This window comes from Rhinoraja longicauda, chromosome 2 (assembly GCF_053455715.1).
Source record: "Rhinoraja longicauda isolate Sanriku21f chromosome 2, sRhiLon1.1, whole genome shotgun sequence".
In the NCBI taxonomy this organism is placed as follows: Eukaryota; Metazoa; Chordata; class Chondrichthyes; order Rajiformes; family Arhynchobatidae; genus Rhinoraja; species Rhinoraja longicauda.
Window position 1 is genome coordinate 104,459,401 of NC_135954.1, and position 21,540 is coordinate 104,480,940.

General features: G+C 47.7%; 1 long non-coding RNA gene across 1 annotated transcript in view; it reads left to right on the forward strand.

Annotated features, from left to right (window-relative positions):
• The window catches only part of LOC144610665 (uncharacterized), a 118,394-nt gene that overhangs the window by 29,741 nt on the left and 67,113 nt on the right, over positions 1 to 21,540 (forward strand). The window contains exon 2 of the long non-coding RNA XR_013549442.1: positions 16,856 to 16,988. This is a non-coding gene — a long non-coding RNA (uncharacterized LOC144610665). The remainder of the gene's footprint in view (positions 1 to 16,855; positions 16,989 to 21,540) is intronic.

Consider the following 21,540-nt stretch of genomic DNA (forward strand, 5'->3'; position numbering starts at 1 on the left):
CCGAAACGTCAGCCATTCCTTCTCTCCTGAGATGCTGCCAGACCCGCTGAGTTACTCCAGCATTTTGTGTCTACGTCCCTGTTTCCTTGTTCCCTCGTCAAGCTGGAAAGGTTGCAGAAACGATTTACAAGGACGTGGCCAGGACTCGAGAGCCTGAGCTATAGGGACAGGTGGAGCAGGCCACGACTCTATTCCTTTGAGTGCAGGAGGATGAGGGGTGATCTTATCGAAGTGTACAAAATCAGGAGAGGAATAGATTGGGTAAAGTCTCTTGCCTAACATTAGGGAATCGAGAACGGGAGGACATAGGTTTAAGGTGAGGGGGGAAATATTTAATAGGAACCTGAACGGTAACTTTTTCACGCAAAGGGTGGTGGGTGTATGGAAGGAGATGCCGGAGGAGGTAGTTGAGGCTGGTACTATCGCAAGGTTTAAGAAACATTTAGACAGGTACGTGGATAGGACAGGTTTAGAGGGATATGGGCCAACGCAGGGCAGATGGGACTAGTGTAGATGGGACATGGTGTGGGCAAGTTGGGCCGAAGGGCCTGTTTCCACGCTGTAAGACTCTAGGACTATGACTTGTGCGTGAGCTTCCTCCAGGTGTCGGGCTTCCTGCACCATCCCGGTGTGGGTGGGCGATGGGGGAATTGAGGTGGAGTTGTTGGACGTGTGAGAGTGAATAGGTTGCAGGGAAATACGTGAGGGGTTGACGAGACTGCGCTGGGATTTGGCACGGACTCAACCGGTCAAGTCCCACCGTCGATATTCTGAAGAAATATTTTAAACCAGGTTGACCCACTGACAACACCACCCAGGGGTCAGGAGAGGGTCTCCAGTGCTGCATCTGGAAGTCCCTTTGCAGCAAGCAGGAGGATTGCCACAGTAATGCTGGCGTCCTCACTGAGGCCAATTTCACCAGCATTCAGCCCCCTTTACAGAACAGCAGTCTGAAGAAGGGTCTCAATGTCAGGGGGTATGGGGAGAAGGCAGGAATGGGGTACTGATTGAGAATGATCAGCCATGATCACATTGAGGGCATGCAGCGTAGCTTTACTTGGTTAATTCCCGGAATGGCGGGACTATCATATGTTGAAAGACTGGAGCGACTAGGCTTGTATACACTGGAATTTAGAAGGATGAGAGGAGATCTTATCGAAACGTATAAGATTATTAAGGGGTTGGACATGTTAGAGGCAGGAAACATGTTCCCAATGTTGGGGGAGTCCAGAACAAGGGGCCACAGTTTAAGAATAAGGGGTAGGCCATTTAGAACTGAGATGAGGAAAAACTTTTTCAGTCAGAGAGTTGTGAATCTGTGGAATTCTCTGCCTCAGAAGGCAGTGGAGGCCAATTCTCTGAATGCATTCAAGGGAGAGCTGGATAGAGCTCTTAAGGATAGCGGAGTCAGGGGGTATGGGGAGAAGGCAGGAACAGGGTACTGATTGAGAATGATCAGCCCTGATCACATTGAATGGCGGTGCTAGCTCGAAGGGCCGAATGGCCTCCTCCTGCACCTATTGTCTATTGTCTATTGACCCGAAACGTCACCCACTCCTTCTCTCCTGAGGTGCTGCCTGACCAGCTGAGTTACTCCAGCATTTTGTGTCGAACTTTCAATTTGAACCAGCATCTGCAGTTATTTTCCTACACTCCTCAACAATGGATGTAGTGGCATTGGAGGCATTCCGGAGGAGATCACAAGAAATTTTCCATTCCTCCTTTCACCGTCGTCCTTCATCCTCACCATCACGCAAGCTCTCAGCTGACGGATAAAAGGTGGAGAAAATAAATCTCAGGACTTGTTAAGGAGAAACGTGACGTGTTCACTTGGTCCACGGGCCGCATCTCAAAGCACAAACTTGATCTGATGCAACGGCAGCCACGTTACTTATGAGGCACTTGATCACAGCAAAGCAACATTCAAGGCAACAGTAATTAATATCAAAGGAAATATTGACATTGAGCCATTAGGGCAGATCTTAAAAACAGTCTGAAAGGAATAAGAAGGTTCTGGGGTGATTTCCAGACCTTTAGGCCTTGGCTCCTGAAGACACCGTTAAGAACGTCAGAGCACAAACAGGGACGGGCAAGAGCCCAAAAGGAGAATGCATATTTTGGAAGGTTATAGGGCTCTCTCTGCACAATGCTTTCCTTGGCCAGCTTCACCAATGTGTGCTCACGGATTGTAACCAACTAATGTTCAGATTAGGGTTTGAAATACAAGGAAGGCTGTGATGCGAACATTTGTGCGAGGCGCAGTGATGCTTCTGCCTAACCTGCTCCAGAGACCGGATTCATTCCTGACTGCTGCTGGTCTCTGTGCTCTGATGTATATTCGCCAGGTTGCTCAGCACTTTAACTCCCCCCTCCCATTCCCACACGGACCTTTCTGTCCTCCATTGTCGGAGTGAGGCCCAGCGCAAATTGGAAGAACAGCACCTCATATTTCGCTTGGGACGCATACACCCCAGCGGTATGAACATTGACTTCTCTAACTTCAAATAGCCCTTGGTTTCCCTCTCTCTCTCTCTTTATCCCCTCCCCCTTCCCAGTTCTCCCACCAGTCTTACTGTCTCCGACTACATTCTATCTCTGTCCCGCCCACTTCCCCTGACATCAGTCTGAAGGAGGGTCTCGGCCCGAAACGTCAGCCATTCCTTCTCTCCTGAGATGCGGCCAGACCCGCTGAGTTACTCCAGCATTTTGTGTCTACGTCCCTGTTTCCTTGTTCCCTCGTCAAGCTGGAAAGGTTGCAGAAACGATTTACAAGGACGTGGCCAGGACTCGAGAGCCTGAGCTATAGGGACAGGTGGAGCAGGCCACGACTCTATTCCTTTGAGTGCAGGAGGATGAGGGGTGATCTTATCGAAGTGTACAAAATCAGGAGAGGAATAGATTGGGTAAAGTCTCTTGCCTAACATTAGGGAATCGAGAACGAGAGGACATAGGTTTAAGGTGAGGTGGGAAATATTTAATAGGAACCTGAACGGTAACTTTTTCACGCAAAGGGTGGTGGGTGTATGGAAGGAGATGCCGGAGGAGGTAGTTGAGGCTGGTACTATCGCAAGGTTTAAGAAACATTTAGACAGGTACGTGGATAGGACAGGTTTAGAGGGATATGGGCCAACGCAGGGCAGATGGGACTAGTGTAGATGGGACATGGTGTGGGCAAGTTGGGCCGAAGGGCCTGTTTCCACGCTGTAAGACTCTAGGACTATGACTTGTGCGTGAGCCTCCTCCAGGTGTCGGGCTTCCTGCACCATCCCGGTGTGGGTGGGCGATGGGGGAATTGAGGTGGAGTTGTTGGACGTGTGAGAGTGAATAGGTTGCAGGGAAATACGTGAGGGGTTGACGAGACTGCGCTGGGATTTGGCACGGACTCAACCGGTCAAGTCCCACCGTCGATATTCTGAAGAAATATTTTAAACCAGGTTGACCCACTGACAACACCACCCAGGGGTCAGGAGAGGGTCTCCAGTGCTGCATCTGGAAGTCCCCTTGCAGCAAGCAGGAGGATTGCCACAGTAATGCTGGCGTCCTCACTGAGGCCAATTTCACCAGCATTCAGCCCCCTTTACAGAACAGCAGTCTGAAGAAGGGTCTCAATGTCAGGGGGTATGGGGAGAAGGCAGGAATGGGGTACTGATTGAGAATGATCAGCCATGATCACATTGAGGGCGTGCAGCGTAGCTTTACTTGGTTAATTCCCGGAATGGCGGGACTATCATATGTTGAAAGACTGGAGCGACTAGGCTTGTATACACTGGAATTTAGAAGGATGAGAGGAGATCTTATCGAAACGTATAAGATTATTAAGGGGTTGGACATGTTAGAGGCAGGAAACATGTTCCCAATGTTGGGGGAGTCCAGAACAAGGGGCCACAGTTTAAGAATAAGGGGTAGGCCATTTAGAACTGAGATGAGGAAAAACTTTTTCAGTCAGAGAGTTGTGAATCTGTGGAATTCTCTGCCTCAGAAGGCAGTGGAGGCCAATTCTCTGAATGCATTCAAGGGAGAGCTGGATAGAGCTCTTAAGGATAGCGGAGTCAGGGGGTATGGGGAGAAGGCAGGAACAGGGTACTGATTGAGAATGATCAGCCCTGATCACATTGAATGGCGGTGCTAGCTCGAAGGGCCGAATGGCCTCCTCCTGCACCTATTGTCTATTGTCTATTGACCCGAAACGTCACCCACTCCTTCTCTCCTGAGGTGCTGCCTGACCAGCTGAGTTACTCCAGCATTTTGTGTCGAACTTTCAATTTGAACCAGCATCTGCAGTTATTTTCCTACACTCCTCAACAATGGATGTAGTGGCATTGGAGGCATTCCGGAGGAGATCACAAGAAATTTTCCATTCCTCCTTTCACCGTCGTCCTTCATCCTCACCATCACGCAAGCTCTCAGCTGACGGATAAAAGGTGGAGAAAATAAATCTCAGGACTTGTTAAGGAGAAACGTGACGTGTTCACTTGGTCCACGGGCCGCATCTCAAAGCACAAACTTGATCTGATGCAACGGCAGCCACGTTACTTATGAGGCACTTGATCACAGCAAAGCAACATTCAAGGCAACAGTAATTAATATCAAAGGAAATATTGACATTGAGCCATTAGGGCAGATCTTAAAAACAGTCTGAAAGGAATAAGAAGGTTCTGGGGTGATTTCCAGACCTTTAGGCCTTGGCTCCTGAAGACACCGTTAAGAACGTCAGAGCACAAACAGGGACGGGCAAGAGCCCAAAAGGAGAATGCATATTTTGGAAGGTTATAGGGCTCTCTCTGCACAATGCTTTCCTTGGCCAGCTTCACCAATGTGTGCTCACGGATTGTAACCAACTAATGTTCAGATTAGGGTTTGAAATACAAGGAAGGCTGTGATGCGAACATTTGTGCGAGGCGCAGTGATGCTTCTGCCTAACCTGCTCCAGAGACCGGATTCATTCCTGACTGCTGCTGGTCTCTGTGCTCTGATGTATATTCGCCAGGTTGCTCAGCACTTTAACTCCCCCCTCCCATTCCCACACGGACCTTTCTGTCCTCCATTGTCGGAGTGAGGCCCAGCGCAAATTGGAAGAACAGCACCTCATATTTCGCTTGGGACGCATACACCCCAGCGGTATGAACATTGACTTCTCTAACTTCAAATAGCCCTTGGTTTCCCTCTCTCTCTCTCTTTATCCCCTCCCCCTTCCCAGTTCTCCCACCAGTCTTACTGTCTCCGACTACATTCTATCTCTGTCCCGCCCACTTCCCCTGACATCAGTCTGAAGGAGGGTCTCGGCCCGAAACGTCAGCCATTCCTTCTCTCCTGAGATGCGGCCAGACCCGCTGAGTTACTCCAGCATTTTGTGTCTACGTCCCTGTTTCCTTGTTCCCTCGTCAAGCTGGAAAGGTTGCAGAAACGATTTACAAGGACGTGGCCAGGACTCGAGAGCCTGAGCTATAGGGACAGGTGGAGCAGGCCACGACTCTATTCCTTTGAGTGCAGGAGGATGAGGGGTGATCTTATCGAAGTGTACAAAATCAGGAGAGGAATAGATTGGGTAAAGTCTCTTGCCTAACATTAGGGAATCGAGAACGAGAGGACATAGGTTTAAGGTGAGGTGGGAAATATTTAATAGGAACCTGAACGGTAACTTTTTCATGCAAAGGGTGGTGGGTGTATGGAAGGAGATGCCGGAGGAGGTAGTTGAGGCTGGTACTATCGCAAGGTTTAAGAAACATTTAGACAGGTACGTGGATAGGACAGGTTTAGAGGGATATGGGCCAACGCAGGGCAGATGGGACTAGTGTAGATGGGACATGGTGTGGGCAAGTTGGGCCGAAGGGCCTGTTTCCACGCTGTAAGACTCTAGGACTATGACTTGTGCGTGAGCCTCCTCCAGGTGTCGGGCTTCCTGCACCATCCCGGTGTGGGTGGGCGATGGGGGAATTGAGGTGGAGTTGTTGGACGTGTGAGAGTGAATAGGTTGCAGGGAAATACGTGAGGGGTTGACGAGACTGCGCTGGGATTTGGCACGGACTCAACCGGTCAAGTCCCACCGTCGATATTCTGAAGAAATATTTTAAACCAGGTTGACCCACTGACAACACCACCCAGGGGTCAGGAGAGGGTCTCCAGTGCTGCATCTGGAAGTCCCCTTGCAGCAAGCAGGAGGATTGCCACAGTAATGCTGGCGTCCTCACTGAGGCCAATTTCACCAGCATTCAGCCCCCTTTACAGAACAGCAGTCTGAAGAAGGGTCTCAATGTCAGGGGGTATGGGGAGAAGGCAGGAATGGGGTACTGATTGAGAATGATCAGCCATGATCACATTGAGGGCGTGCAGCGTAGCTTTACTTGGTTAATTCCCGGAATGGCGGGACTATCATATGTTGAAAGACTGGAGCGACTAGGCTTGTATACACTGGAATTTAGAAGGATGAGAGGAGATCTTATCGAAACGTATAAGATTATTAAGGGGTTGGACATGTTAGAGGCAGGAAACATGTTCCCAATGTTGGGGGAGTCCAGAACAAGGGGCCACAGTTTAAGAATAAGGGGTAGGCCATTTAGAACTGAGATGAGGAAAAACTTTTTCAGTCAGAGAGTTGTGAATCTGTGGAATTCTCTGCCTCAGAAGGCAGTGGAGGCCAATTCTCTGAATGTATTCAAGGGAGAGCTGGATAGAGCTCTTAAGGATAGCGGAGTCAGGGGGTATGGGGAGAAGGCAGGAACAGGGTACTGATTGAGAATGATCAGCCATGATCACATTGAATGGCGGTGCTAGCTCGAAGGGCCGAATGGCCTCCTCCTGCACCTATTGTCTATTGTCTATTGACCCGAAACGTCACCCACTCCTTCTCTCCTGAGGTGCTGCCTGACCAGCTGAGTTACTCCAGCATTTTGTGTCGAACTTTCAATTTGAACCAGCATCTGCAGTTATTTTCCTACACTCCTCAACAATGGACGTAGTGGTATTGGAGGCATTCCGGAGGAGATCACAAGGTGAATTCTAGGATACGATACGATACGATACGATACAATGCGATACAATGCGATGCGATGCGATGCGATGCGATGCGATGCGATGCGATGCGATGCGATGCGATGCGATGCGATGCGATGCGATGCTATACGATACGATACGATACGATACGATACGATAGAACTTTATTTATCCCAGGAGGGAACTTGATCTGCCAACAGTCATCAAAACGTAAAAAACACAAAGTACAAAATACATGAAGCACAAAATACAAGAAAAACACAAAATACATATGAAAATACAAGATGACGGGTGATGGAGTGATTTGGGATGGAGGGAGCCGGCGATGCAGCAGATGCTGGAACAAAGGGCTGGTAAGAAGAACCAGGGGCCTTACCTCCATGTCCTCAAGGTCAGCTGTTGGAGACACTCCCAGGGCACAAAGGATGAAGATGGCCGGGCGAGGAGAGGCACGAGGCTTCACTGGCTAATCAGGATCATGGCGATGGATGCAACAGGCCTTCATTGCCAGCTGAAGCTGGGACTTTGAAAATGACCCCCAAACCTCCAGACTCAGGAACAGCTTCATCCCCAGGGCCATAGCTGCTATGAACCGGTCCTGCTGAGCCGGATGGTCACATCGCACAGTGATCCGGCACAGATCTACTTGCACTTTATTCTGTCTTAAAACTGTTACAATTTGTTTCGTTGGGTTTATGTTGTTTAAATTAACACTGACTAGCTAATTAAATTATTGCATCGTATGGGAGGCGCATTCCCAATCTCGTTGTACCCCTGTACAATGACAATAAAGATATATTGCATTGTATTGTATTGTATTGTAACGAGCAAGCTCTTATATGATCTCAGTGGGCTGCTTCTAACCATTCTGTACTCAATCTGACCTTACCAAGATTTTACCTTGCAGTAAACATTATTCCCTTTATCATGTATCTGCACATTGTGGATGGCTCGATTGTAATCATGTATTGTCTTTATCATATAATCATAGTTGTCCATTGAAGCACACGACAAAAGCTTCTCACTATATCTGACACGCGGCAGTAAATTAAACTAAATTTTAATTTTTCCTTTGAAAAAGAAATAATGAACACAACTGAGATTGGGAGCTGTCAACTTTGATAGCTAAGGATAGCCTGGATAGTAACCTGCGCGAGACAACTACTTATGAGGTGTTTATTCACAAAATGCTGGAGTAACTCAGCAGGTCAGGCAGCATCTCGGGAGAGAAGGAATGGGTGACGTTTCGGGTCGAGACCCTTCTTCAGACTGTTTACACAGTAATCAACCAGAACCAGAAACAGAACATCATGAATCACTGGCAAATACCAATACAAGCAACTGTTATGCTGAACTCCAGATTGTTGCTCAGTACAGGATGGTGAGGTGGTGCAGTGGTAGAGTTGCTGCCTTACAGCGCCAGAGACTCGGGTTTGATCCTGACCACGGGTGCTGTCTGTATAGAGTTTGTACGTCCTCCCTGTGACCTGCGTGGGTTTTCTCCGGGTGCTCTGGATTCCTCCCACACTCCAAAGATGTACAGGTTTGTACGTTAATTGGCTTCGGTAAAAATCGTCCCTAGCGTGTGTAGGTTAGCGTTCGTGTGCGGGGACTCGGCGGGCTGAAGGGCAAACTTACGGAGGCTTCTTGCACCCTCAGCAAAAGCGGACATGGACATTTTGAAAGCTTTTGAGATATTTGGCTAAGTGATAAAGGATTCTCGTACTTGCTTGAGTAGCTTAGCAACAGGGCGGTCGGCAGACTGGCATCAGGCCAGCTCTTACCTAAGCCAAGTTACATCTGCTTACGGATACAAGTACCAGTGCTGACTACCCTTCATGTTGCTCTAACTGTACTGAGCAAAACACGTCAACAGACTGGAGAGGGTCCAGAGGGGCTTTGCAAGAAGGATACCCCAGGAATGAGTAGGTCAACCTATGATAAACATTTGTCGGCACTGGGCCTGTACTCGCTGGAGTTTAGAAGAACGAGGGGGGGGGACCTCATTGAAACATACAGAATAGTGAAAGGCTTGGATAAAGTGGATGTGGAGAGGATGTTTCCACTGGTGGGAGAGTCTAGGACTAGAGGTCACAGCCTCAGAATAAAAGAATGTTCTTTTTGGAAGGAGATGGGGAGAAATTTCTTTAGTCAGAGGGTGGTGAATCTGTGGAATTCTTTGCCACAGAAGGCTGTGGAAGCCAAGTCAGTGGATATTTTTACGGCAGAGATAGATAACTTCTTGATTAGTGCAGTTGTCAAAGGTTATGGGGAGAAGGCAGGAGAATGGTGTGAGGATGGAGAGATAAATCAGCCATGATTGAATGGCGGAGTAGACTTGATGGGCTGAATGGCCTAATTCTACTCCTATCACTTATGACCTTATGACCATATAACATGTCAGTCTGTACAAGGTGGACAATCACAGGAAAACAGGGTGATGTCGAAGGCTCTCATTGATCAGGGTTTTGAGGAGGGAGTTGGGACCACAAGACGTTGATAAGGCCACACAGTTGGTGTATTGTACACAGTTCTGGTTCCCTTGCTTTAAGAAGCATGTCATTGAACTGGAAAGGGTGCCAAAGGATGTTTGGAGGGTTTGAGTTACAAAGAGAGGCCGGAAAGGCATGTACTTACAGTGCATTCACTTTTTCCACATTTTGCTACGTTAGTCTTATTTTAAAATGGAATAAATTCTTTTTTTTAATCATCAATCTACACATGATACCCCACAATAAAAAAGCAAAAGCAGGTGTTTAGAAATTTTTGCAAAGTAATTAAAAAGAAATAATTGAAATATCACATTTACATAAGTATTCAGCACCTTTACTCAGCACTTTGTTGAGGCACCTTTGGCAGCGATTACGGCCTCAAGTCTTCTTGGATATGACGCTACAAGCTTGGCCAACCTGTATTAGAGTATTTTCTCCCATTCTTCTCTGCAGATCCTCTCAAACTCTGGATGGGGAGCGTCGATGCACAGCTATTTTCAGGTCCCTCCAGAGATGTTCGATCGGGTTCAAGTCCGGGCTCTGGCTGGGCCACTCAAGGACATTAACAGACTTGTCACGAAGCCACTCCTGCATTGTCTTGGCTTTGTGCTTAGGGTTGTTGTCCTGTTGGAAGGTGAACCTCCGCCTCAGTCTGAGGTCCAGAACGCTCTGGAGCAGGTTTTCATCAAGGATCTCTCTGTACTTGGCTCCATTCATCTTTCCCTCGATCCTGACTAGTCTCCCAGTTCCTGCCGCTGAAAAACATCCCGACAGCATGATCCTGCCACCACCTTGCTTCACCATAGGTATGGTATTGGCCAGGTGATGAGCGGTACCGCTTGGCATTCAGGCCAAAGAGTTCAATCTTAGTTTAATCAGACTAGAGAATCTTGTTTCTCATGGTCTGAGAGTCCTTTCGGTGCCTTTGGGCAAACTCCAAGCGGGCTGTCATGTGCCTTTTACTGAGGAGTGGCTTCCGTCTGGCCATTCTACCATAAAGGCCTGATTGGTGGGGTGCTGCAGATACAGATGTCCTTCTGGAAGGTTCTCCTACCTTCACAGAGGAACTCTGGAGCTCTGTGAGAGTGACCATCGGGTTCTTGGTCACCTCTCTGACCAAGGCCCTTCTCTCCCGATTGTTCAGTTTGGTCAGGCGGCCAGCTCTATGAAGAGTCCTGGTGGTTCCAAAGTTCTTCCATTTACGAATGACGGAGGCCACTGTGCTCTTTAGGACCTGCAATGCCACAGAAATTGTTTTATACCCTTCCCCAGATCTGTGTCTCGACACAATCCTGTCTCGGAGGTCTACGGACAATTCCTTCGTCTTCATGGCTTGGTTTTTGCTCTGACATGCACTGTCAACTGTGGGACCTTATATAGATTGGGGTGTGCCTTTCCAAATCATGTCCAATCAATTTTATTTACCACTGGTGGACTCCAAACAAGTTGTAGAAAGATTCTCAAGGATAATCAATGGAAACAGGATGAACATAAGCTTAATTTTGAGTGTCATAGCAAAGGGTCTGAATACTTATGTAAATGTGATATTTCAGTTATTTCTTTTTAATTACATTGCAAAAATTTCTAAACACCTGTTTTCACTTTTTTATTATGATGATAAAAAAAAGAAGAATTTAATCCATTTTAAAATAAGGCTGTAACGTAACAAAATGTGGAAAAAGTAAAGCGGTGTGAATACTTTCTGAATGCACTGTATTTCTCCAGAGCACGGGAGGCTAAGGGTGACCTGAGAGAAGTTTATAAATTCATGAGGGCATTGATAAAAGTGAATAGCCACAACCTTTTTTCTAAGGATTGGGGTGTCTAAAGATTCAAGATTCAAGATTCAAGATATCTTTATTTGTCATCCAAAAAACAAGTTTTTTTGATGAAATTTAGTCACCCACAGTCCAACAATAAAAGCAATAAAATAAGCAAATTACATAACCCCAACCAACACACACAAAAAAAAGAAACATCCATCACAGTGAGTCTCCTCCAGTCCCCTCCTCACTATGATGGAAGGCCAGAATGTCTTTTCCCTTCCCCTGCCGTCTTCTCCCGCGGTCAGGCTGGTGTCGTTGCCACGTTCCAGGCCGCGCCGGACGGTGAAAGGTCCGCAGCGGGCCGACCCAAGCCCCGCGATCCGGGGCGGGCGAACACACTGTCGCTGCCGCTGTTGCTGCACGTCGGGGCAGTCGTGGCTCCCGACATTGAAGCCCCCGCCGAGCAGAGAAAAATCCCGCGGCCTATTTCAGGCCATGCCGGACGGTGAAATGTCCGCGGCGGGCCGACCCAGGCCCCCGTGATCCGGGGCGGGCGAAAACCGCAGGGCAATGATTTAATTTGAGAGGGAAAGATTTAAAAAGACCTGAGAGGCAACATTTTCCCAGAGGGACTGCTGCATAGAAGGAATGTGCTGCCAGAGGAAGTGGTCGAGGTGAGGACAATTGAGACAATTGCAGGACATTTGGACAGGTAGATGGATTGGGGAAGGTCTGGTAGGATACAGGCCAGGTGCAGACAAATGGCACCAGCTCAGTTTAAGTACTTGGTCAGCATGAGCGGGTTAGGCTGAAGGATCCAGTTCCATGCTGTATAGCTCAATGAGTCTCTGACTCTGTGCGACTCTGTGGTAAACCTAATCCTTGCATACCAGACGAAATGTGTTGGAAGGAAATGCAGATTCTGGTTTAAGCCGAAGACAGACACAAAAAGTTGGACAGGGAGCATCTCTGGAGAGAAGGAATGGGTGACGTTTTGGGTCTGGAGAAGGGATTCGACCCGAAACGTCACCCATTCCTGCTCTCCACAGATGCTGCCTGCCCCGCTGAGTTACTCCAGCCTTTTTGTGTCTACCTTGGGGTTAAACAGCAGCATCTGATCGGGGGTCCCTGTGACGGGGCTGTTGCAGGAGGGATGGAATGCCAGCACACACTGGAGAGAAGGAAGTTCAGTCTGAAGAAGGGCCTCGACCCGAAACGTCACCCATTCCTTCTCTGCTGCCAGCGCACACTCATCGGCATTTTAAACGTAAATGGTTCAACTCCGAGCAGAAGGCTTGGAGCTTTGCTCAGGAGGCTTAATCAGAGTTTGCTCAGAAGCTACAGTTTAAGAATAAGGGGTAGGCCATTTAGAACGGAGATGAGGAAAAACCTTTTCAGTCAGAGAGTTGTGAATCTGTGGAATTCTCTGCCTCAGAAGGCAGTGGAGGCCAATTCTCTGAATGCATTCAAGAGAGAGCTGGATAGAGCTCTTAAGGATAGCGGAATCAGGGGGTATGGGGAGAAGGCAGGAACGGGGTACTGATTGAGAATGATCAGTCATGATCACATTGAATGGTGGTGCTGGCTCGAAGGGCCGAATGGCCTACTCCTGCACCTATTGTCTAATGTCTATTGTCTAAGCGGGCTGCAGCCCAGTCTCCACATTCACATGCCAAGGACTTGTGTCGGAAATTCATCCCAACAAGGCAGACGACGGTCGACGTAAAAAAGCCAGAGTAACTCAGCGGGACAAAGGAAGCATCTCTGGAGAGAAGGAATGGGTGACTTCTCCGGCCGAGACCCTTCTTCAGACTGAACGACAAGTCAGACGAAGGAATTGGCTTGTGGATTTCTTGTGGCAAGTTACTAATGGATGAATATTCATTCACCACGAGTTGCCTCCTGTGCTAGATGCAAAGCCAAGGGGTTTGTCTGAGAGATGCGTGTGGCTCTTGATGTATTTTTGTTTAACCAGAATAGTATGTGTCTGTTGCCCTTTGTCAATTGAATAGCTCCATTCTTTTCTCTGTGGCGAGTCGAGGATCTCCATCCACAGCCTGAACTTCACTGGGTGGTAATAATGAATATTTATAAACAGTATTTGGATTGCTGAGGGCAAAAGTCACATTTTTGTTACATTGTTACATTAAAAGTTACATCGGAGGAACAGCATCTCATATTTCGCTTGGGCAGGTTCCAGCCCAGTCGTGTGAATTATGATTTCTCTAACTTCAGGTGGAATCAGTATTCCCTCTTTCTCTATCCCTAAACCCCCCCAGGTCGCACCAGCTTCTCATTTTCACCCAACAAACAGCTAACGATGGCCTGTGTTGGAAGGAACTGCAGATACTGGTTTAGACAATAGACAATAGATAATAGACAATAAGTGCAGGAGGCGGCCATTCGGCCCTTCGAGCCAGCACCGCCATTCAATGTGATCATGGCTGATCATTCTCAATCAGTACCCCGTTCCTGCCTTCTCCCCATACCCCCTGACTCCGTTATCCTTAAGAGCTCTATCCAGCTCTCTCTTGAATGCATTCAGAGAATTGGCCTCCATTGCCTCCTGAGGCAGAGAATTCCACAGATTCACAACTCTCTGACTGAAAAAGTTCTTCCTCATCTCAGTTCTAAATAGCCTACCCCTTATTCTTAAACTGTGGCCCCTTGTTCTGGACTCCCCCAACATTGGGAACATGTTTCATGCCTCTAACGTGTCCAACCCCTTAATAATCTTATACGTTTCGATAAGATCTCCTCTCATCCATCTAAATTCCAGTGTATACAAGCCTAGTCGCTTCAGTCTTTCAACATACGACAGTCCCGCCATTCCGGGAATTAACCTAGTAAACCTACGCTGCACACCCTCAATAGCAAGAATATCCTTCCTCAAATTTGGAGACCAAAACTGCACACAGTACTCCAGGTGTGGTCTCACTAGGGCCCTGTACAACTGCAGAAGGACCTCTTTGCTCCTATACTCAACTCCTCTTGATATGAAGGCCAACATTCCATTGCCTTTCTTCACTGCCTGCTGTACCTGCATGCTTCCTTTCAGTGACTGATGCACTAAGACACCCAGATCTCGTTGTATGCCCCCTGATCCTAATTTGACACCATTCAGATAATACTCTGGCTTCCTATTCTTACCACCAAAGTGGATAACCTCACACTTATCCACATTAAACTGCATCTGCCATGCATCCGCCCACTCACACAACCTGTCCAAGTCACCCTGCAACCTCATAGCATCTTCCTCACAGTTCACACTACCACCCAGCTTTGTATCATCTGCAAATTTGCTAATGGTACTTTTAATCCCTTCATCCAAGTCATCCAAAACTCTTACAATTTGTTTCATTGGGTTGTTTAAATTAGTACTGACTAGCTAATTAATTTATTGCATCGTATAGGAGGCGCATTCCCAATCTCGTTGTACCCCTGTACAATGACAATAAAGATATATTGTATTGTATTGTATTGTATTGTAAACACAGCGAACATTTCCAAGCCTCCACATTCACATGCAAAGGATTTGTGTTGGAAATTCATCCCAACAAGTCAGACGAAGGTCGACACAAAAAGCTGGGGTAACTCAGCGGGTTCAGGCAGCATCTCTGGAGAGGAGGGATGGGTGGTGTTTTGAATCTGAAGAAGGGTCTCGACGACCCACAACGTCACCCATTCCTTCTCTCCAGAGACGCTGCCTGTCCCGCTGAGTTACTCCAGCATTCTGCCGGGTCTGGCCCACTGGCGGCACGGTGGCGCAGCGGTAGAGTTGCTGCCTTACAGCGCCAGAGTCCCGGGTTCGATCCTGACAGGTGCCGTCTGTACGGAGTTTGTACGTTCTCCCCCTGACCTGTGTGGGTTTTCTCCAAGATCTCTGTTTTCCTTCCACACTCCAAGACGTACAGGTTTGCAGGCTAACTGGCTTTGGTAAAATTGTAAATTGATTCACCAGGACTGTGCCAAGGAATGGGAACAGTTCAGTAATGAAGAGAGTCCGGAGAGTCTAGAAGGATCTCGGCTTGAAACGTCACCCATCCATTCTCTCCAGAGGTGCTAACTGTCCCGCTGAGTTATTCCAGCATTTTGTGTCTTTCCTCGGTTTAAACCGGCATCTGCAGTTCCTTCATACATATTGCCCGGAGCTGAGGAGGTTACGAGAAGGATGTATAGGAAGGAACCGCAGATGCTGGTTTAAGCCGAAGATAGACACAAAAAGCTGGAGTAACTCAGCAGGACAGGCAGCATCTCCGTAGAGAAGGAATAGGTGACATTTCAAGGTGAAGAAGGGTCTCGACCCAAAATGTCACCCGTTCCTTCTCTCCAGAGATGCTGCCTGTCCTGCTGAGTTACTCCAGCATTTTGTGTGTATCTTCGAGGTTGTGGGAAGACGTGATCAAGGTATACAAAAAGACGAGGTGTACATATACAGGGTTCACTGCTACAGAATGGGGCTGGGGCAGGGTGGGGAGGGGGTTGTGGGGAGAGGGAGGTAGGGAGGTGGGAAGGTGGGGAGGTGGGTAGTTCAGGGGTGGTGAGAAGCAAAGGAGGTTTGAAATCAGACCACTGCCAGCCAGCCAACATGTTCCCAATGTTGGGGGAGTCCAGAACAAGGGGCCACAGTTTAAGAATAAGGGGTAGGCCATTTAGAACGGAGATGAGGAAGAACTTTTTCAGTCAGAGAGTGGTGAAGGTGTGGAATTCTCTGCCTCAGAAGGCAGTGGAGGCCAGTTCGTTGGATGCTTTCAAGAGAGAGCTGGATAGAGCTCTTAAGGATAGCGGAGTGAGGGGGTATGGGGAGAAGGCAGGAACGGGATACTGATTGAGAGTGATCAGCCATGATCGCATTGAATGGTGGTGCTGGCTCGAAGGGCTGAATGGCCTACTCCTGCACCTATTGTCTATTGTCTATTGTCTGACAGCAAGTCACGCATCTGATTCTGGGCAGCTCGTTGGGAACTGCTGCTGTGGCTCTGAACTTTTGGCAGTCTAAACAAGACCATTTATCAGCTCATCTGTAAGTCCTCTGTATTTAAATGCTGAACTCTGATAATCTGCAACAAGTTTGAATGTGATCAGTTAATCTTACATAATGCTGGTGAGCACACCCGAGTCGTCGAGGCAACCATTGGGAATTTGCGAAGAGATGAAGTGGTGAAAAATATTTGATATTATATTCTAAATTAGCCTTACAGTTTCACATCTACAGCTAAAGTGCAGCTGTTGATCCGAAACAAAAACATGCTTGTTACAGGAATAAGTTCATTATCATTAAAACTCACATAAAGTAACAATTCTAACCTTGGACAGAGCTAATGGTATTCATTATTCATTTCCAACGTTGGTTATCATCAAATAAGTTTACAAAAAAATTCTGTCCATGCATTATTTTTTTGCAAACAATTTACTTTTTGAGTCCTGCTCCCACGGATAGATGATTCTCCCCCACCCTCCCCACCCCCTTATCAGCCGTAGCAGAGAGACTGGTAATCTTCACGAAAGGCTAACTTTGAAATACTTTAATCCAAATACAATAATATGAATGTTTGCCCTCCTCCAGGTGGACCTCTAAACCTTTATCGGTCTATTTTTGTCATTCAGACTGCAGTGTCAAAACACTACCGTATCACGTTCAACTGAGCTTAAAGTGTGCACAGGAAGGAACTGCAGATGCTGGTTTACACCGAAGCGTCACCCATTCCTTCTCTCCAGAGATGCTGCCCGCCCCGCTGAGGTACCCCAGCGTTTTGTGTCTACCAAATGTCACATAAATGTTCAGTTGTACCTGCCTCAACCACCTCCTCATGAGTCAAGAGACAATAGTGTTTTAGTGTCAAGCTGTGGAATTCTCTGCCTGGGAAGACAGTGGAAGGGCAATTCTCTGGATGCTTTCAAGAGAGAGTTAGATAGAGCTCTTAATAGACAATAGACAATAGACAATAGGTGCAGGAGGAGGCCATTCGGCCCTTCGAGCCAGCACCGCCATTCAATGTGATCATGGCTGATCATTCTCAATCAGTACCCCGTTCCTGCCTTCTCCCCATACCCCCTGACTCCGCTATCCTTAAGAGCTCTATCTAGCTCTCTCTTGAATGCATTCAGAAAATTGGCCTCCACTGCCTTCTGAGGCAGAGAATTCCACAGATTCACAACTCTCTGACTGAAAAAGTTTTTCCTCATCTCAGTTCTAAATGCCCTACCCCTTATTCTTAAACTGTGGCCCTTGGTTCTGGACTCCCCCAACATTTGGAACATGTTTCCTGCCTCTAACGTGTCCAACCCCTTAATAATCTTATACGTTTCGATAAGATCTCCTCTCATCCTTCTAAATTCCAGTGTGTACAAGCCTAGTCGCTCCAGTCTTTCAACATATGATAGTCCCGCCATTCCAGGAATTAACCTAGTAAACCTACGCTGCACGTCCTCAATAGCAAGAATATTCTTCCTCAAATTTGGAGACCAAAACTGCACACAGTACTCCAGGTGCGGTCTCACTAGGGCCCTGTACAACTGCAGAAGGACCTCTTTGCTCCTAATGATAGCGGAGTCAAGGGGTATGGGGAGAAGACAGGAACGGGGTACTGATTGTACATGATCAGCCGTGATCACGGTGAATGGCGGTGCTGGCTCGAAGGGCCGAATGGCCTACTCCTGCACCTATTGTCTATTGTCCTTTGTCTATAAGTCCCAGGTAGAACAATGAAATTCTTACTTGCACCAGCACAACAGAATATGTAAACATAGTGCACTACAAACAATATAATAAACAAGAGAGCCATCTAGCAATATAATAAACAAGAAAGGTTCAGCATATTCTGTATACCCACCCCCCCCCCCCCCCCCCCCCCCCCCCCCCACTGAGTAAAAATGTTTCCCCTCAGGTTCCCATGAAATCTTTTCCCTCTTACTTTAAACCTCTATACTCCGATTCCTTGATTCCCCTATCCTTGGCAAAGGAATATGTGCATTCATCCTATCTGTTCCCCTTATGATTTTATACACTTAGATAAGATCACCCCCTTCAGCCTCCTGCGCTCCATGGAATAAAGTCCTAGCCCCCAATCTCTCTCTATAGTTCAGGCTCTCAAGTCCTGGCAACATCCTCGTAAATCTTCTCTGCGCTCATTCCAGCTTAACAGGGTGACCAAAACTGAACTGTGCAATTCTTTGTCACTGGAGGCTGTGGAGGCCAAGCCAATGGATATTTTTAAGGCGGAGATAGATAGATTCGTGATTAGTACGGGTGTCAGGGGTTATGGGGAGAAGGCAGGAGAACGGGATGAGGATGGAGAGATAGATCATCCATGTTTGAACGGCGGAGCAGACTTAATGGGCCGAATGGCCTAATTCTGCTCCTATCACTTATGCCCTTATGACCTTATCATATCATATCATATCATATCATATATACAGCCGGAAACAGGCCTTTTCGGCCCTCCAAGTCCGTGCCGCCCAGTGATCCCCGTACATTAACACTATCCTACACCCACTAGGGACAATTTTTTTTTTTTTTTACATTTACCCAGCCAATTAACCTACATACCTGTACGTCTTTGGAGTGTGGGAGGAAACCGAAGATCTCGGAGAAAACCCACGCAGGTCACGGGGAGAACGTACAAACTCCTTACAGTGCAGCACCCGTAGTCAGGATCGAACCTGAGTCTCCGGCGCTGCATTCGCTGTAAAGCAGCAACTCTACCGCTGCGCTACACTCTAAATATGGCCTCACCAACCTCTCCCTACAGGTGTAGGAAGGAACTGCAGATGCTGGTTTACACCGAAGATAGACACAAAAAGCCGGAGTAACTCGGCGGGACAGGCAGCATCTCTGGAGAAAAGGAATGGGTGACGTCTCGGATCCAGACCCTTCTTCAGACTGATGTCAGGAGAGTGGGAGGTACATAGATAAGAAAGTGTAAGGTGTGAAACGGGACAAAGGGAATGGAGATCAAGGAACATGTGGAATAGATGATTGTTGGTTGGGAGAAGGTAACAACAAAGCCAACAGAGATGGAATGTAATTGGAGAAGGCTGGTCTTAGAACTGGGAAGGTGGAGGGAATGGAGGGAGAGGAAAGCAAGGGTTACTTGAAGTTGGAGAAGTCAATGTTCAACCAGTAGCAAAGTGTTAGTAGCAGCTCTGAATTTAGTCAGGGGCTGTACCTCTCCCGTTCCCTTCCCCTCCCCCACTCCTCCACACAGTCATCCATCTGTCCAGCCAGCAAAGTGCAAACATGGACAGTTCCTGCAGCTGATGACAGATGATACTGAAACCTCACTGAGCCCAGAGCATAAACACGTCTCCGAGGGGGATTCTGAGTGTTTAGTTTAGTTTAGTTTCGAGGTACAGCGCGGAAACAGGCCCTTCAGCCCAACGAGTCCGCGCCGGCTGGAAAAATGTTCCCCATGTTGCGGGAGTCCAGAACCAGGGGTCACAGTTTAAGAATAAGGGGTAGGCCATTTGGGACTGAGATGAGGTAAAAACGTTTTCACCCAGGGAGTTGTGAATCTGTGGAATTCTCTGCCGCAGAAGGCAGTGGAGACCAATTCTCTGGATGTTTTCAAGAGAGAGTTATATTTAGCACTTAGGGCTAACGGAATCAAGGGATATGGGGAGAGGGCAGGAACGGGGTGCTGATTTTGGATGATCAGCCATGATCATATTGAATGGCGGTGCTGGCTCGAAGGGCCGAATAGCCTACTCCTGCACCTATTTTCATGTTTCTATGTTTCAGTGATCCCCGCACATAACATTACTCTACACACACTAAGGACTATTTACATTTATACCAAGTGAATGAACCTACAAACTTGTACGTCCTTGGAGTGTGGGAAGAAACCGGAGAACCCGGAGAAAACCCACGCATGTCACGGGGAGAACGTACAAACTCCGTACAAACAGCACCCGTAGTCGGGATCGAACCCAGGTCTCCAGCGCTGTAAGGCAGCAACACTACTGCTGTCCCGCCCCCCTGACATCAGTCTGAAGAAGGGTCTCGACCCGAAACGTCACCCATTCCTTCTCTCCTGAGATGCTGCCTGACCTGCTGAGTTACTCTCGCATTTTGTGAATAAATACCTTCGATTTGTACCAGCATCTGTAGTTATTTTCTTATACTACTGCTGCGCCACCTGTGGTTATGAATAAATATATATGTTTTCTATGATATGAATAATACTGTTTTATGAATAAATATATATATATATTTGAAATACAAGGAAAAGATGAAATTTCTCGGTGTTTCTGCTCAGAGCCACTGAGGATTTCTCTGAATGGCACTTTTTTTGCAGGCAGGCTCTGACTTTCCCAGTTTGGGAGTGGGATAAGGTACGGAAAGAAGCAGTATCATTTCACCTTTCTTTAAGTATGTTTGGCCTGGATTGCAGGGTGATGGCAACAGAATTACCAAGCTCATCAGGAAGGCTGGCTCCGTCCTGGGGGGGGTGGAGTTGGAATCATGGGAGGTGGTCTTGGAGGGGAGGGCGCTCCTCGAACTGCGGAGCGTCCTGGACAACACAGCTCACCCCCTCCATGACACACTGGTCAACCTGAAGAGTACTTTTAGCAACAGACTGGTTCCACCAAGATGCAGCACAGAACGCCACAGGAGGTCCTTCTTCCCTGTGGTCATCAAACTGTACAACTCCTCCCCCTTCTGTCATGGGGTAGACTGAGACTGACTCCCCTCCACTCCCCCCACCCCTACCCCCAATCTTTGCACATCCCCAATCCTGGACTTTCCACTCGTCACTTTAATTTAATGTTTCATGTATCTTGTTGTGTTTCATGGCTGTTGGGAGACCAATTGCACTCATGGGATAAATAAAGTTCTACCGTGTCGTACCGCACGGTATCGTATCGATTCATGTAAGCTTATTAAGCACCTGGACTGCTTGTCCATAGCAAGCGTTCCTTTAAATCTGGCCCTACCCGAGAATTGTGCTGAGCAGTAAGCTGGAAACCCTACTTCACCTGAGATTTCCTTCTGAGCACGACCACCTTGTCGAACAAAAATCACGCAACCGAGAGACCCCCACGGACTCGGAGGGGAGGAGAATGCATCACATACTATCTGACGAGCTGACGCTGCCTCATCAATCCGATCTCGTCTCCACAAAGCATTTAAACATTGATCGTAAACTGGAAGGTGAAAATAACCGCTTTGCAGAAGCTTACACTGGAGCAGATACTGTGAACGCTCCATTGCAAAGTCACCCCGGTAGTCAAACACACGAAGGGTTGGAATGAAGAGAGATCTTTCGCCCATCGACTGCATTCCAGTTACG